Below are 18,426 nucleotides of genomic sequence, written 5' to 3'. Positions count from 1 at the left end.
TCTCACCCGCAATGAATGAAACTTCTCTTGCTCCATATCCTCACCAGCAGTAGGTGTTGTCAGTGTTTTGGCTGTTGTACATTCTAATAGGAGTGTAGTGGTATATCATAATTTGCAATTCTGTAATAACATCTGATGCTGGAATTCTTTTTATATGCCTATTTGCCATAAGTGGATCTTCCTTTGTGAAGATATTACATTTGAATTGTTATTTGTATATTTTACATAAAATTTCTTTAGTAGATCTGTCTTTTGCAAATATTTTCTCTCAGTCTGTGACTTGTCTTTCCATTCTCTCACAGAAGTTTTTAACTTTGATGAATTCAAACGATTCATTCATGGTTTGTGCTTTTGATGTTATCTAAAATTTCATTGCCAAGCTCAGGGTTACCTAGACATTTTATTCTGTGTTATCTTCTAAAAGTTTTATAGTTTTGCATTTTAGTTTTAAATTTATCATCCATTTTGAGTTAATATTTGTGAAAAGTATAAGGTCTGTGTCTACATTTATTTATTTTTGCACATGAATGTCTAATTGTTCTAGCACATTTGTTGAAAAGACTATCTTTTCTTCATTGAATTGTCTTTGCTTCTTTGTCAAAGATTGGTAGATAATATTTGTGTGAATATATTTCTGGGCTCTCTATTCAGCTTTAATAATCTTTCTGTTGATTCTTTCTCCTGTATCACACTGGTTTGACCCTGTAGCTTTATAATAATTTTTGAAGTCAGGTATTGTCAGTTCTATGACTTTGTTCTTAAATATTGAGTTGGCTATTCTGGATCTTTTCCATTTCGATGTAAACTTTAGAATCAAGTTTTTGGTGTCTACAACATAAGTTGCTGTGATTCTGACTGAAATTGAGTTGAAATTATTGATCAAGTTAGTTGGAACTGACTTCTTAACAATATTGAAACGTACAAGGGGACCTTCAAGGTGGCAGAGGAGTAAGACGTTTAGATCACCTTCCTCCCCACGAATACATCAAAAATACATCTAGATTTGGAACAACTTCTACAGAACACCTACTGCATGCTGGCAGATGACCTCAGACTTCCCAAAAGGCAGGAAAATCCCCACGTACCTAGGTAGGGCAAAAGAAAAAAGAAAAAACAGAGACAAAAGAATAGAGATAGGACCTGCACCTCTGGGAGGGAACTGTGAAGGAGGAAAAGTTTCCACACACTAGGAAGCCCCTTCACTGGCAGGGACGGGGATGGGGGGGCAGGGGGAAAGCTTCAGAGCCATGGAGGAGAGCGCAGCAATAAGGGTGCAGAGGGCAAAGCAGAGATATTCCTGCACAGAGGATCAGTGCCAACCAGCATTCACCAGCCTGAGAGGCTTGTCTGCTCACCCACTCGGGGGGGCGGTGGCTGGGAGCTGAGGCTTGGGCTTTGGAGGTCAAACCCGAGGGAGAGGACTGGGGTTGGCTGCATGAACAGAGCCTGAAGGGGGCTAGTGCACCACAGCTAGCCAGGAGGGAATACGGGAAAAAGTCTAGACCTGACTAAGGGGCAAGAGACCATTGTTTCAGGGTGCATGAGGAAAGGGGATTCCTTCCCTGTGTGCCCACAGAAGACAGAGAACTGCCTAAACGAGCTCCAGAGATGGGCACAAGCTGTGGCTATCAGCTTGGACCCCAGACACTGGCATGAAATGCTAACACTGCTGCTGCAGCCACCAAGAATCCTGTGTGCAAGCACAGGTCACTATCCACACCACCCTGGGTAGCTGTGCAGCACACCACTGCCAGGGCCCCATGATCCAGGGACAAGTACCCCAGGAGAACACACGGTGTGCCTCAGACTGTTGCAATGTCATGTTGGCCTCTGCCGCCGCAGGCTCACCCCACATTCTAATTATAATTACCGTACCCCTCCCACCACAACATGAGTGACCCAGAGCCCCCTAATCAGCCTCTGCTTTAACCCCATCCTGTCTGGGCGGGAACAAATGCCTGAGGGCAACCTACATGCAGAGGTAGGACCAAAACCAAAGTTAAGCCCCAGGAGCTCTGCAAACAAGAGAAAAGGAAATTCCTCCATGCAGCCTCAGGAGCAGCAGATTAAATCTCCGCAATCAACTTGATGTACCCTGCATCTATGGAATACCTGAATAGACAATGAATCATCCCAAAACTTAGGCAGTGGACTTTGGTAGCAACTGTAGACTTGGGGTTTGCTTTCTGTGACTGATTTGCTTCTGATTTTTAGGTTTCCCTTAGTATAGATTTTAGCACTTATTATCTTTGGTGGATTTGTTTATTAGTTTGGTTGCTCTCTTCCTTCTCTTTTTCTTTCCTTTTTAAATATTTTTTTATTTTAATAATTTTAAAAATATATTAATTTTTTGTTTTTGTTTTTTTTTTTACACTTTTTTTTTTTTTTAACATCCTTATTGGGGTATAATCGCTTTACAATGGTGTGTTAGTTTCTGCTTTATAACAAAGTGAATCAGCTATACATATACATATGCTCCCATGTGTCTTCCCTCTTGCGTCTCCCTCCCTCCCACTCTCCCCATCCCACCCCTCCAGGCTGTCACAAAGCACCGAGCTAATATCCCTGTGCCTTGCGGCTGCTTCCCCCTAGCTATCTACCTTACTACGTTTGTTAGTGTGTATATGTCCATGACTCTCTCTTGAACTGTCAAAACTCACCCTTCCCCCTCCCGATATCCTCAAGTCCATTCTCCAGTAGGTCTGCGTCTTTATTCCTGTCTTACCCCTAGGTTCTTCATGACATTTTTTTCCCTTAAATTCCATACATATGTGTTAGCATACGGTATTTGTCTTTTTCTTTCTGACTTACTTCACTCTGTATGACAGACTCTAGGTCTATCCATCTCATTACAAATAGCTCAATTTCATTTCTTTTTAAGGCTGAGTAATATTCCATTGTGTATATGTGCCACATCTTCTTTATCCATTCATCCGATGATGGACGCTTAGGTTGTTTCCATCTCCGGGCTATTGTAAATAGAGCTGCAATGAACATTTTGGTACATGACTCTTTTTGAATTTTGGTTTTCTCAGGGTATATGCCCAGTAGTGGGATTGCTGGGTCATATGGTAATTCTATTTGTAGTTTCTTAAGGAACCTCCATACTATTCTCCATAGTGGCTGAACCAATTCACATTCCCACCAGCAGTGCAAGAGTGTCCCCTTTTCTCCACACCCTCTCCAGCATTTATTGTTTCTAGATTTTTTGATGATGGCCATTCTGACTGGTGTGAGATGATATCTCATTGTAGTTTTGATTTGCATTTCTCTAATGATTAATGATGTTGAGCATTCTTTCATGTGTTTGTTGGCATTCTGTATATCTTCTTTGGAGAAATGTCTATTTAGGTCTTCTGCCCATTTTTGGATGGGGTTGTTTGTTTTTTTGTTATTGAGCTGCATGAGCTGCTTGTAAATTTTGGAGATTAATCCTTTGTCAGTTGCTTCATTTGCAAATGTTTTCTCCCATTCTGAGGGTTGTCTTTTGGTCTTGGTTATGGTTTCCTTTGCTGTGCAAAAGCTTTGAAGTTTCATTAGGTCCCATTTGTTTATTTTTGTTTTTATTTCCAATACTCTAGGAGGTGGGTCAGAAAGGATCTTGCTGTGATTTATGTCATAGAGTGTTCTTCCTATGTTTTCCTCTAAGAGTTTGATAGTTTCTGGCCTTACATTTAGGTCTTTAATCCATTTTGAGCTTATTTTTGTGTATGGTGTTAGGGAGTGATCTAATCTCATACTTTTACATGTACCTGTCCAGTTTTCCCAGCACCATTTATTGAAGAGGCTGTCCTTTCTCCACTGTACATTCCTGCCTCCTTTATCAAAGATAAGGTGTCCATATGTGCGTGGGTTTATCTCTGGGCTTTCTATCCTGTTCCACTGATCTATCTTTCTGTTTTTGTGCCAGTACCATACTGTCTTGATTACTGTTGCTTTGTAGTGTAGTCTGAAGTCAGGGAGCCTGATTCCTCCAGCTCCTTTTTTCGTTCTCAAGTTTGCTTTGGCTATTCAGGGTCTTTTGTGTTTCCAAACAAATTGCGAAATTTTTTGTTCTAGTCTGTGAAAAATGCCAGTGGTAGTTTGATAGGGATTGCATTGAATCTGTAGATTGCTTTGGGTAGTAGAGTCATTTTCACAATGTTGATTCTTCCCATCCAAGAACATGGTATATCTCTCCATCTATTTGTATCATCTTTAATTTCTTTCATCAGTGTCTTATAATTTTCTGCATACAGGTCTTTCGTCTCCTTAGGTAGGTTTATTCCTAGATATTTTATTCTTTTTGTTGCAATGGTAAATGGGAGTGTTTTCTTGATTTCACTTTCAGATTTTTCATCATTAGTGTATAGGAATGCCAGAGATTTCTGTGCATTAATTTTGTATCCTGCTACTTTACCAAATTCATTGATTAGCTCTAGTAGTTTTCTGGTAGCATCTTTAGGATTCTCTATGTATAGTATCATGTCATCTGCAAACAGTGACAGCTTTACTTCTTCTTTTCCGATTTGGATTCCTTTTATTTCCTTTTCTTCTCTGATTGCTGTGGCTAAAACTTCCAAAACAATGTTGAATAAGAGTGGTGAGAGTGGGCAACCTTGTCTTGTTCCTGATCTTAGTGGAAATGCTTTCAGTTTTTCACCATTGAAGATGATGTTTGCTGTGGGCTTGTCATATATGGCCTTTATTTTGTTGAGGAAAGTTCCCTCTATGCCTACTTTCTGGAGGGTTTTTATCATAAATGGGTGTTGAATTTTGTCGAAAGCTTTCTCTGCATCTATTGAGATGATCATATGGTTTTTCTCCTTCAATTTGTTAATATGGTTTATCACGTTGATAGATTTGCGTATATTGAAGAATCCTTGCATTCCTGGAATAAACCCCACTTGGTCATGGTGTATGATCCTTTTAATGTGCTGTTGGATTCTGTTTGCTAGTATTTTGTTGAGGATTTTTGCATCTATGTTCATCAGTGATACTGTAGTTTTCTTTTTTTTGTGACATCCTTGTCTGGTTTTAGTATCAAGGTGATGGTGGCCTCGTAGAAGGAACTTGGGAGTGTTCCTCCCTCGGCTATATTTTGGAAGAGTTCGAGAAGGATAGGTGTTAGCTCTTCTCTAAACGGTTGATAGAATTCACCTGTGAAGCCATCTGGTCCTGGGCTTTTGTTTGTTGGAAGATTTTTAATCACAGTTTCAATTTCAGTGCTTGTGATTTGTCTGTTCATATTTTCTATTTCTTCCTGATTCAGTCTTGGCAGGTTGTGCATTTCTAAGAATTTGTCCATTTCTTCCAGGTTGTCCATTTTATTGGCATAGAGTTCCTTGTAGTAATCTCTCATGATTTTTTTTATTTCTGCAGTGTCAGTTGTTACTTCTCCTTTCTCATTTCTAATCCTATTGATTTGAGTCTTCTCCCTTTTTTTCTTGATGAGTCTGGCTAGTGGTTTATCTATTTTGTTTATCTTCTCAAAGAACCAGCTTTTAGTTTTATTGATCTTTGCTATCGTTTCCTTCATTTCTTTTTCATTTATTTCTGATCTGATTTTTATGATTTCTTTCCTTCTGCTAGCTTTGGGGTTTTTTTGTTCTTCTTTCTCTAATTGCTTGAGGTGCAAGGTTAGGTTGTTTATTCGAGATGTTTCCTGCTTCTTAAGGTGGGCTTGTATTGCTATAAACTTCTCCCTTAGAACTGCTTTTGCTGCATCCCATAGGTTTTGGGTCGTTGTGTCTCCATTGTCATTTGTTTCTAGGTATTTTTTTATTTCCTCTTTGATTTCTTCAGTGATCACTTCGTTATTAAGTAGTGTATTGTTTAGCCTCCATGTGTTTGTATTTTTTACAGATCTTTTCCTGTAATTGATATCTAGTCTCATGGCGTTGTGGTCAGAAAAGATACTTGATACAATTTCAGTTTTCTTAAATTTACCAAGGCTTGATTTGTGACCCAAGATATGATCTTTCCTGGAGAATGTTCCATGAGCACTTGAGAAAAATGTGTATTCTGTTGTTTTTGGATGGAGTGTCCTATAAATATCAATTAAGTCCATCTTGTTTAATGTATCATTTAAAGCTTGTATTTCCTTATTTATTTTCATTTTGGATGATCTGTCCATGGGTGAAAGTGGGGTGTTAAAGTCCCCTACTATGAATGTGTTACTGTCGATCTCCCCTTTTTTGGCTGTTAGTATTTGTTTTATGTATTGAGGTGCTCCTATGTTGGGTGCATAAATATTTACAATTGTTATATCTTCTTCTTGGATCGATCCCTTGATCATTATGTAGTGTCCTTCTTTGTCCCTTTTAATAGTCCTTATTTTTAAGTCTATTTTGTCTGTTATGAGAATTGCTACTCCAGCTTTCTTTTGGTTTCCATTTGCATGGAATATCTTTTTCCATCCCCTTACTTTCAGTCTGTATGTGTCTCTAGGTCTGAAGTGGGTCTCTTGTAGACAGCATATATAAGGGTCTTGTTTTTGTATCCATTCAGCCAATCTGTGTCTTTTGGTGGGAGCATTTAGGCCATTTACATTTAAGGTAATTATTGATATGTATGTTCCTATTCCCATTTTCTATATTGTTTTGGGTTCATTATTATAGGTCGTTTCCTTCTCTTGTGTTTCTTGTCTAGAGAAGTTCCTTTAGCATTTGTTGTAAAGCTGGTTTGGTGGTGCTGAACTCTCTCAGCTTTTGCTTGTCTGTAAAGGTTTTAATTTCTCCATCAAATGTGAATGAGATCCTTGCTGGGTAGAGTAGTCTTGGTTTCAGGTTTTTCTCCTTCATCACTTTCAGTATGTCCTGCCACTCCCTTCTGGCTTGTAGGGTTTCTGCTGAGAGATCAGCTGTTAACCTTATGGGGATTCCCTTGTGTGTTATTTGTTGTTTTTCCCTTGCTGCTTTTAATATGCTTTCTTTGTATTTAATTTTTGACAGTTTGATTAATATGTGTCTTGGCGTGTTTCTCCTTGTATTTATCCTGTATGGGACTCTCTGTGCTTCCTGGACTTGATTAACTATTTCCTTTCCCATATTAGGGAAGTTTTCAACTATAATCTCTTCAAATATTTTCTCAGTCCCTTTCCTTTTTTCTTCTTCTTCTGGAACCCCTATAATTCGAATGTTGGTGCGTTTCATGTTGTCCCAGAGGTCTCTGAGACTGTCCTCAGTTCTTTTCATTCTTTTTTCTTTATTCTGCTCTGCAGTAGTTATTTCCACTACTTTATCTTCCAGGTCACTTATCCGTTCTTCTGCCTCAGTTTTTCTGCTATTGATCCCATCTAGAGTACTTTTAATTTCATTTATTGCATTGTTCATCGTTGCTTGTTTCATCTTTAGTTCTTCTAGTCCTTGTTAACTGTTTCTTGCATTTTGTCCATTCTACTTCCAAGATTTCGGATCATCCTTACTATCATTATTCTGAATTTTTTTTCAGGTAGATTGCCTATTTCCTCTTCATTTGTTAGGTCTGGTGGGTTTTTATCTTGCTCCTTCATCTGCTGTGTGTTTTTCTGTCTTCTCATTTTGCTTATCTTAATGTGTTTGGGGTCTCCTTTTTGCAGGCTGCACGTTCGTAGTTCCCGTTGTTTTTGATGTCTGTCTCAAGTGGCTAAGGTTGTTTCAGTGGGTTGTGTAGGCTTCCTGGTGGAGGGGACTAGTGCCTCTGTTGTGCTGGATGAGGCTGGATCTTGTCTCTCTAGTGGGCAGGTTCATGTCTGGTGGTGTGTTTTGGGGTGTCTGTGGCCTTATTATGATTTTAGACAGCCTCTCTGCTAATGGGTGGGGTTGTGTTCCTGTTTTGCTAGTTGTTTGGCATAGGTTGTCCAGCACTGTGGCTTGCTGGTCGTTGAGTGAAGCTGGGTGCTGGTGTTAAGATGGAGGTCTCTGGGAGATTTCCACTGTTTAATATTATGTGGAGCTGGGAGGTCTCTTGTTGACCAGTGTCCTGAAGTTGGCTCTCCTACCTCAGAGGCAGAGCCCTGACTCATGGGCTGGAGCACCAAGAGCCTTTCATCTACATGGCTCAGAATAAAATGGAGAAAAAGTAGAGAGAATTAGTAGAAGTATGAGGAAAGAAAGAAGGAAAGGAGGAAAGGAAGGAAGGAAGAAAGAAGCAAAGAAGGAAAGAAAGGAGGGAGGGAGGGAGGGAGGAAGGATGGAAGGAAGGAAGGAGGGAAAGAAGGAAAAAAGACAGAAAGAAAGAACATACAGTAAAAATAAAATAAAGGATATTATAGTTATTGAATTAAAAATATTAAAAAAAAAAGAAGGGACGGATAGAACCCTAGAACAAATGTTGGAAGCAAAGCTATACAGAGAAAATCTTACACAGAAGCATACACATACACGTTCACAAAAAGAGGTAAAGGGGGAAAAATCATAAATCTTGCTCTCAGAGACCACCTCCTCAATTTGGGGTGATTCGTTGTCTAAAGGAGGGAAGGAAGGAAGGAAAGAAAGAAAGAACGAAGGTAAAGTATAATCAAGTTATTACAATTAAAATTACTTATTAAGAAAAAAAAATTTTTGAAAAACCATGGACGGATAGAGCCCTAGGACAAATGGTGGAAGCAAGAGTATACAGACAAGATCTCACACAGAAGCATACACGTACACATTCACAAAAAGAGGAAAAGGGGAAAAAATCATAGATCTCGCTCCTAAATTCCACCTCTTCAATTTGGGATCATTCCTTGTCTATTCAGGTATTCCACAGATGCAGGGTATATCAAGTTGATTGTGGAGCTTTAATCCACTGCTTCTGTGGCTGCTGGGAGAGATTTCCCTTTCTCTTCTTTGTTCTCACAGCTCACAGGAGCTCAGCTTTGGATTTGGCCCTGCCTCTGCGTGTAGGTCGCTGGAGGGCGTCTGTTTTTTGCTCAAACAGGACGGGGTTAAAGGAGTTGCTGATTCGGGAGCTCCGGCTCACTCAGGCCGGGGGTTGGGGGATGGGGGAAGGAGGGGCACTGCGTGCAGGGTGGGCCTGCGGCGGCAGAGGCGGCGTGACGTTGAGGCAGAGGCCGGCGTGATGTTGCTCCAGCCTGAGACCTGCCGTGCGTACTCCCGGGGAAGTTGTCCCTGGATCCCGGGAACCTGGCAGTGGCGGGCTGCACAGGCTCCGCGGAAGAGGGGTGTGGAGAGTGACCTGTGCTCGCACACAGGCCCCTTGGTGGCGGCAGCAGCAGCCTTAGCGTCTCCCGCCCGTCTCTGTGGTTCGCGCTTTTAGCCACGGCTCGCGCCCGTCTCTGGGGTTCGCGCTTTTAGCCACGGCTCATGCCCGTCTCTGGAGTTCCTTTAAGCAGCGCTCTTAAACCCCTCTCCTCGCGCACCAGGAAACAAAGAGGGAAGAAAAAGTCTCTTGCCTCTTCGGCAGGTGCAGGCTTTTCCCCGAACTCCCTCCCGGCTAGTCGTGGTGCACTAACCCCTTCAGCCTATGTTCAAGCCGCCAACCCCAGTCCTCTCCCTGCACTCCGTCCAAAACCGAAACCCGAGCCTCAGCTCGCAGCCCCGCCCGCCCCGGCGGGTGAGCAGACAAGCCTCTCGGGTTAGTGAGTGCCGGTCGGCACCGATCGTCTGTGCAGTAATCTCCCCGCTTTGCCCTCCGCACCCGTCGCTGTGCTCTACTCCGTGGTCCCGAAGCTCCCCCCTCCGCCTCCCGCAGTCTCCGCCCGCGGAGGGGCTTCCTAGTGTGTGGAAACTTTTCCTCCTTCACAGCTCCCTCCCACTGGTGCAGGTGCCGTCCTTATTCTTTTGTCTCTGTTTTTTCTTTTTTTCTTTTGCCCTACCCAGGTACGTGGGGAGTTTCTTGCCTTTTGGGAGGTCTGAGGTCTTCTGCCAGCCTTCAGTAGGTGTTCTGTAGGAGTTGTTCCACGTGTAGATGTATTTCTGGTGTATCCGTGGGGAGGAAGGCGATCTCTGTGTCTTACTCTTCCGCCATCTTCAAGGTCCCCCTTGTGATGTGTTTTTATCCTTTTTACAGAAAAAGCTTACCTGGATGTTCTATTTTCAGTTTAGATAGCATAGCAGTTTTCAGGAGGGAAAAAAATGATTGAATATTTTGTCATTGTTTTATGCTAATGTTAGTGCTTTAGAATTAGAATGATACCCTAGAACTAGCAAATAGAAAAATACTCTTGCAGCAAAATGGCAAAAATTATTTTCAGACATAAACTAAAATGTGAATTGAAGCAGAATGATTGGCTACTAGTTCTAAGTGAAGTTTTAAAAGTTTTAAAAAAGGTAACTGCAACAGAGTAAAATGCCAAGAAATGGCCCCAACTTGTCTCAGAATCACATTTTATATATTCTTTGTATAGGATCAACTTGCAGTTGGACTCCTTTTTCATACCTTTTCATTTACACTTTTATTTTAACGATTTTTGGACACACACACACACACATACACACACACCCCCCAAAGATCTGAATCCACACTGTCACAATTTATATCATCAATATACATGTTAAATGTAAAGGAAAGTCAATGAAATATTCCTGACTCATAAATACAGATATTTCTAATTTAGTGTATACTAGATAACTTTTATTGAAATTATTATTTACTTATTTCTACTTTTATTGAAATTTTAAGTTAAAATACATACTTTTAAAACTTTAGTAAATTAAGTTGAATTCTAAAACTTGTACTTGCCTAGTCAATGGTGGATGATTAGTTATCTACCTCAAATATTATTTCTTTTTGTTCTGGGGATTACTAGTTGTCCCTGTTTTCATAGACTAGGACTTCCTATTCAAGAGGTAAAACTGGGCAGTTAGTTATTTATTCACAGTATTTTTAGATCTGAATTTTTTTGCAAGTCCTTGCACATTTGAATTGTATAGTTTCTGATTAAAATTATGTGACCACGGGGGAATGTTATCTTTTCTTTTTTCCCCTTTTTAAAATTGTGATGTTATTGTTTCTATGCATCCCAAATAGTTGTTTTGTTCAAGTACAGACTTAACATTATGCCTTCCCTATACAGTTATAAAAACATAAATACAACATATACATTTATATTTTCTTAGTACATTCGTCAATCTTGGTCTCTCACTTACGGATATTTTTCTAGAAATCTGATAGCTCTTTATAAGATGGGGAATTCTGCCACTAGGACTATCTGAGTTAGATGCCTTCCTCGTCTAGGTAAGATTTGGAAATAAACCCTGAATTTAGAGTCAGTTAAACATTTGTTTCAATGCCTATATACAGTGTGAAGGACTTTTAGACAGATTGATAAAATAATCATAAAACCATCTGTCAAAAGTTAAGTTTTTGTTTTATTAACACCACACTTTTGTGTCTATATACGTAAATATTTCTCAATAGACCCATGTGACCATTCCACAGCTTGGGAATGAATAGCAGCATATTTATTCTCCATCACTTAAACTACAATTCTCTGAGGAAAGAGAGCCCAGGAGATCTCTTCCCCAAACAATCTCCTTCTGCCTTAATTGTCCAAGAATGTTCACAGCTTACTCAATCCAAAGGGGCCAATTTAATTTTGAGCCTGGAACTATCTGGGAATGACTGTTCCACTGGAGGAAGCTATTGCTTCATTTTGCACAAGGTTTGGGGATCAAGACCTTGCCTAAGGCTTTAATAGTCATTGGTCTAAAGCCAATCATGTTGACCTCCTTTCCTTTAACAGATATTTTCTTACATGTGAAAATGTGACTTGATTCGGGCAATCAACTATGAGCAACAGGCTCTAGAGAGTTCTCAGAAATCTTTTCCTCACAGACAGTGGTATGGTCTGCAGAGACAGATGGTCCCCCATCCAAATACTGATTTGGATGTAAAGATCAATGATGTCACAGACACACCAAGATTGTATGAAAAGTTTATTACTTACATAAATGAGGTCCTTGGGGAGAAAAGAACAGGCCTCTCAAGATCTAAAATGGCTTGAGAGAGCAAGGAAAGGAGACCAGCCTGGGTTATTATTGGCGGTTAGAGAGTGGGTTTGGGTGAAAATTTCCAAGCCTCAGTAGGGTACATTTTGCTGCCAGTACCAAAAAGAATCACTCAGGCTTTCTTATCAGCTTACCTAGATGTGGGCACAAAGGGTAGAGGGAGAGGTGAAGCTTAAAAGCTGTCATCAAACATTAAAAAATGGTGTCGGACTCTTTATTACAGAAAAATACTCAAAAGAAATAAACTGTCCTTTGCTTCATTTAGTCATTATTATAGACTGTAGTGTAGTCTCTCATAACCATAAAAAGAGCTCTAAGGTTAAGCCAACATGATGAGTAGATGTAAGAGTCTTGTTGTCATTAGTTCATTGAATTACCAAATCCTGAGTGACTTACCTCCAGGTTTCTAGTTATTTCAGGAAATATATTTTCATAGAAGTAAAGCTAATTGAGTTGGCGAGTGTTCATAGTAGCATTACACTCCTTAGTTACTCTTATCTTTCTTTTTCCCTTAGTTCTTTCACTTCATAAAATTTCCTAATTGTGTCTATTGCAACAGAAGGTCAGCTTCCTGAGGACAGGGATCTTGTCTCTGTTTCACTGATGATGTGTATTTAAAAATATTCCCTCAGTAAAGAAAAACTATCTACATCTGCCAGATACTACTAAAAAGCTGAGTCCTGGTTATACACAGGACATAGCTTGCCTTCCTGGAACTTAGAGTCTATAGGTGGAGATAAGGACCATGTTGGGAGCAGAAGACAAGGACGGGAATTCTCAAGGTAGTTGGAGAAGGTTTCTCTGAAGAGGTGGCACTTAAACTGAGATTTGAAGGATGACATGGAGGAAACCACGTGAAGAAGAAAACCATGCGATGAATGGAGGAGTAAGCCCCTAGGCAGGAAAAGCAAGAGCCCTGTATGGGAGATTTTTTTAAGATTTATTTATTATTTACCTATTTATTTAATTTATTTTTGACTCCATTGGGTCTTAGTTGTAGCACATGGGATATTCGTTGTGGTGCACGAGCTTCCCTCTATCTGTGGCACGCGGGTTCCAGAGCATGTGGGCTCTGTAGTTTGTGGCACGCTGGCTCTAGTCGAGGTGTGCGGGCTCAGTAGCCCCGCAGCATGTGGGATCCTAGTTCCCTGACCAGGGATCGAACCCGCATCCCCTGCACTGTAAAGCAGACTCTCTACCACTGGACGACCAGGGAAGTCCCTGTATAGGAGATTTTGTTACAGTTATAGAAAATAACTGTATATAACTTGAGGCCTTTAACAATTTTCCTTTGATTTGCTCAAAGAGAACAAGTCAGACTTGAACTAGTTTGAACTAGTTCCTCTTTTGTATCAGCTAGATTGTTAAGGAAATTTCAGTAATAAAGAATGCAAAGCAATGTGCACTTCTTTCCTTTATAAAGTCACTACTTCTTATTTTTTAAAAAGTTCAATATATGAAAATGTTCATCTCTCCCAGTTTAACTAGACCAAGACAATGATAATCAAAGAAATGGAGAGCAAGAGCAAGAACTAGTGAGAAAGAATACCAAAATCCTGTTATGTACCACCAGAAAGGAGGCTATTTAGAAGTCTGGTGGGATATAAGTTGGCCTTAGCTCTTTGGAGAATCATTCTGAGTTATTTAGCATTTATATAATGGAAGAGATATGTACCCTACACCCTGTCTTTCCCAGGACGTAGGAAAAAAATCCTGCAGGGATCAGATCTCCAGGATAACCGGGGCATGTGAAGGGGTTTGTCAGGCAGAGACGTGAAAAGGTGCATCACTTAGTTGTTTGGCACTTTCTCTAAATTGCCTGATATGGGCGAAAAGAGGAGAGTCTACTCCCTGCCCTTATCCCAGAGCTCTTCATGCATTTCACTCCTCCCAACACATCCCTTTCTCTGCCTCCCCCTCTAAGTGAGGCTTCTTTTAAAACCCCACCATCATGGAAGGGAACTGTGGGGGGAAGAATGAGAGACCTCTAGACTCCCTCTACCTCCAACTCCTCCTGCAACTGCCCAGAGCCCTGAGATCCCACTGGGAAAGTGGAGAAGACGAGGGTGTTTATATGCATGCGTACGTGCATACTTGTGTGTTGGAGGAATCAGTGTGGATATAGGGAAATTAGTGAGAATGGGACTATAGAGGGTGAAGAAGAAAAGTGGTACTGGAAAAGGGCAGGGACTACAAACCCAGCAGATCATACCTAGTTCTCTGGGCTCTCCCCACTTATCCCCAGTCCCCAGAACTTGTCCTTAGAAGCAGAAACCAGGTGGGGAGCCCCAGACCTGGCCCTGTGCCTCTGCGTTTGGATGTTGCTCTCTTGATTCCGGTCAAGGGACTGTGGCTTCCATGGAAGGTGAGTGTAAAAATGGAGAGTTATTATTTAATGAGTATAGAGCTTCAAGTGGAGAAGAGCAACCCAGGCCCAGGACATCACCATTCTACTTTCTGATTCTATGAATTTGACGACTCTAGGTACCTTGTATAAGTAAAATCATACAATATTTGTCCTTTTATGATTGGTTATTTCACCTAGCATAGTGTCTTTAAGATTCATCCATGTGGCAGCAGGTCTCAAAATTTCATTCTGAATATACTCGATTGTATGTGTATATCATATTTTGTTTAGCCGTTTATCAGTTAATGGACACTTGGTTTGCTTCCACATTTTGGCTGTTATGAATAATGCTGCTGTGAACATGAGTATATAAATATTCAAGTTCTTGCTTTCAATTCTTTTAGGTATATGCCCAGAAGTGGAATTTCTGGATCATGTGGTAATGCTGTTTAATTTTTTGAGGACCGACTATATTTTTTCCTACAGTAGCTACACCTTTGCAGCAATGTACAAACATTCCAATTTCTCCACATCCTCATCAACACTTGTTATCTTCCAGTGGTTTTTTGTTTTGTTTTGTTTTGTTTTTGAATAATTACCATACTAATGAGTATGAAGTGTTATCTCATTGTGGTTTTAATTTGTATTCCTTAAGACTAATGATATGGAAAATCTTTTCACTTGCTTATTGACCATTTGTATATCATCATTGGAGAAATGGCTATTCAAGTCTTTTGCCCATTTTGAATAAGATTGTTTTCTGTTAATGAGTTTTGAGAATTCCTTATATGTCTGGCTATCAATCCGTTATCAAATACATGATTTGCAAATATATTCTCTGATTCCATGGGTTGCCTTTTTACTGTTGATAATGCTTATGTACAAAACTTGTTGATTTTTATGAATTCCAATAATTTTTTCTTTTGCTGCCTGTGCATTTGGTATCATATTCAAAAAATCATTGCCAATGCCAATGTCATGATTTCCCCGTTTTGTTCTAAGAGTTGTATAGCTTTTGAGCTTACATTTAAGTCTCTGATTCATTTTGAGTTAATGTTTGTATATAAGATAAGGGACCAATTTCATTTTTATTTTTGTATGTGAATATCCAGTTTTCACAACACCATCCATTGAAAAGACTGTTCTTGTCCCATTAAATGCTCTTGGCTTCCTTGTCAAAAATATTTGACCATGTGTGCAAGGGTTTATTTCTGGGATATCCATTTCATTCCATTGGTCTACTTGTCTGACTTAATGACAGAACCACACTATTTTGATTACAATAGCTTTGTAGTAAGTTTAGAAATCAGCAAGTATGAGATCTCCAACTTGTTGTTTTTCAAGATTATTTTGGCTATTCAGGGTTCATATGAATTCTAGGAGATGAACCTAGGAGATTTCATATGAATTTTAGGATTAATTTTTCTATTTCTGCAAAAAACAGTCATTGTGATCTTGAGGAGACAGCAGTGAGTGGCGGCTTAAAGTGAAATCTTAGTTCCCTGCCCAGGAATTGAACCTGGGTAGCCTGGGTGAAAACCAGGAATCCTAGCCACCAGTCCACCAGGGGCTAGAGGCTAGAAGCAAAGTTGCCCTGATTCTTGCCCCCATTGAAAAATGAATTTCTTAAGGAGGCAAAAACTGTAAAAACAGAAAAAAAAGTTTATTGTTAGAGACACAACACAACATGTGGGAGAACACACAGAGAAACAGTTTGTTTATTTAAAACAGAAGCAAGGCAGAGATACATACCTGGAGAGAAATGGTGTGGGCGTCCTCCCTAATGAGGAGGAGCACACCAGAAAAGTTTTTCAAATCACTTATATGGGGCAGTTCTTCTGGGTCTTTGTTTACCTTTGGCCATTTATCTCATTTCTTTTCCTAGGGCCCTGTCCAACATGCATGCGCATCTTTTTGCCAAGATGGATTCCAGCACAGAGGCCTATGGGGAGGTTGACACCACCTATTATGGGGTGGCACTCCCTCCCTTCTTGACCCCCCAAGGGTGTATTTCTGAACATATGTAGTCGGGGAGGTTTCCTTGACCTCAAGGATGAGAAATATGAGAAATATGTGGTTTCTTTATCTTTTATCCAAGCAGGATTCAGCTCTTCCTTGCTCCTGCCATTATCTTTATCTTGGAGTACTTGTCCACAGGGGACAGATTCCAGCTGCTCAGCCTGGTGGCCATCTATCTCTTGCCTTAATTGGGAATTTGATAAGGATTATATTGAATCTGTAGATAGCTTTGAGTAGTATTGTCACCTTAACAATACAGCCATGTCTTGTTTTATTGCACTTTGGCAATCCTGCATTGAGCAAGTCTATTAGCAAGTCTGTTAGCACCATGTTTAAACAGCATTTGCTCACTTCATGTCTCTGTCACATTTTGGTTATTCCCACAATATTTCAAACTTTTTCATTATTATTGTATTTGTTGTGGTCATCTGTGACCAGTGATCTTTGACATTACTTCTACCACTTGCTGAAGGCTCAGATGATGGTTAGCATTTTTTAGCAGTAAAATTTTTTAAATTAAAGTATGTATATTTTTTAGACATACTGCTATTGCACACTTACTATACAGTGTAAACATAGTTTTTATGCACTGGGAAACCAAAAAATCCATATGACTCACTTTATTGCAATGTTTACTTTATTATGGTGGTCAGGAACTGAACCTGCAATGTTTCCGAGGTATGCCTGTAGTAAGTCCTCAAAGCTATGAACATGGGATATCTTTCTATTTATTTGTGTTTTCTTTAACATCTTTCAGCCACCTTGTAGTTTTCAGTCTACAAGTTTTCACCACCTTGGTTGTTTATTCCTACATATTTTAATTTTATTTTTTTGATGCTACTGTAAGTGGAATTACTTTTAAATTTTAATTTTTTTTTGAGGTACGTGGGCCTCTCACTGTTGTGACCTCTCCCATTGTGGAGCACAGGCTCCAGAAGCACAGGCTCAGCGGCGGGCCCAGCCGCTCCACGGCATGTGGGATCTTCCTAGACCGGAAGCATGAACCCACGTCCCCTGCATCGGCAGGTGGACTCCCAACCACTGCGCCACCAGGGAAGCCCCTAAATTTAATTTTTTAAATTTCCACTTCAATTGTTCATTGCCAGTGTATTGAAACACAACTGATTTCTGCATGTTAATTTTGTATTCTTCACACTGAATTTGCTAACTTTTTATTAGTTCTAATTAGTTTAATGTGGAATTTTTAGGATTTTCCACTTATAAGTTCATGTTGCCTGTGAAGAGTGATAACTTAACTACTTCCTTTCCAATTTTCATGCTTTTTATTTCTTTTTGTTGCCTAATTACTCTGGCTAGGACTCACAGTACTGGTTAATAGAAGTATTGTCAATTTAATGGAAGTGGCAAGGGTATCCTTGTCATGTTTCTTATCTTAGAGGAAAAGCTTTCAGTCTTTCACCATTGAGTATGATACTGGCTGTGGGTTTTCATATATGGCTTTTGTTTTCTTGATGTAGTTCCCTTCTAGTTCTAGTTTGTTGAGTTTTTATATTATTAAAGGATTTCAAATATTATCAAATCCTTTTTATATAGCAATTTAGATGATCATGTGATTTTTTTTTCTTTGTCCTGTTAATGTGGTGTATTACATTGATTTTTATATCTTGAACCATCCTTGCATTATAAAATTAAATCCCATTTGGTCATGGTGCATAATACTTTTAATAAGTTGCTCAATTTGGTTTGATAGTATTTTCTTAAGAATTTGTGCATCAACATGCATATGAAATGTTGGTCTGTACTTTCCTTATACTGTATTTGTCTGGCTTTGATATGAGGGCAATGCTGACCTCTTAGAATGAGTTAGGAAATGTTCCGTCCTCTTTAATTTTTTAGGAAGAGTTTGAGAGGGGTTAGTGTAACTTTTTCAATGTTTAGTGAAATTCACTAGTGTAGCCATCTGGTCCTGGGCTTTTCTTTGTTTGAAAGTTTTTGACTTGATTATTAATTCAACTTGATTTAATTTGATTTAGTCTGATTACTGATTCAATATTTTTATAATACTTATAGGTCTCTTCAGATTTTCTGTTTCTTCATAATTCCATCTTGGTAGATGTCTGTTTCTAGGAATTTGTCCATTTCATCTAGGTTTTTCAATTTGTTAGCATACAATTGTTCATAGTA

The sequence above is a fragment of the Phocoena sinus genome, chromosome 6 (assembly GCF_008692025.1).
Source record: "Phocoena sinus isolate mPhoSin1 chromosome 6, mPhoSin1.pri, whole genome shotgun sequence".
Taxonomy (NCBI): Eukaryota; Metazoa; Chordata; class Mammalia; order Artiodactyla; family Phocoenidae; genus Phocoena; species Phocoena sinus.
Note: the sequence above shows the minus strand (reverse complement) of the source record.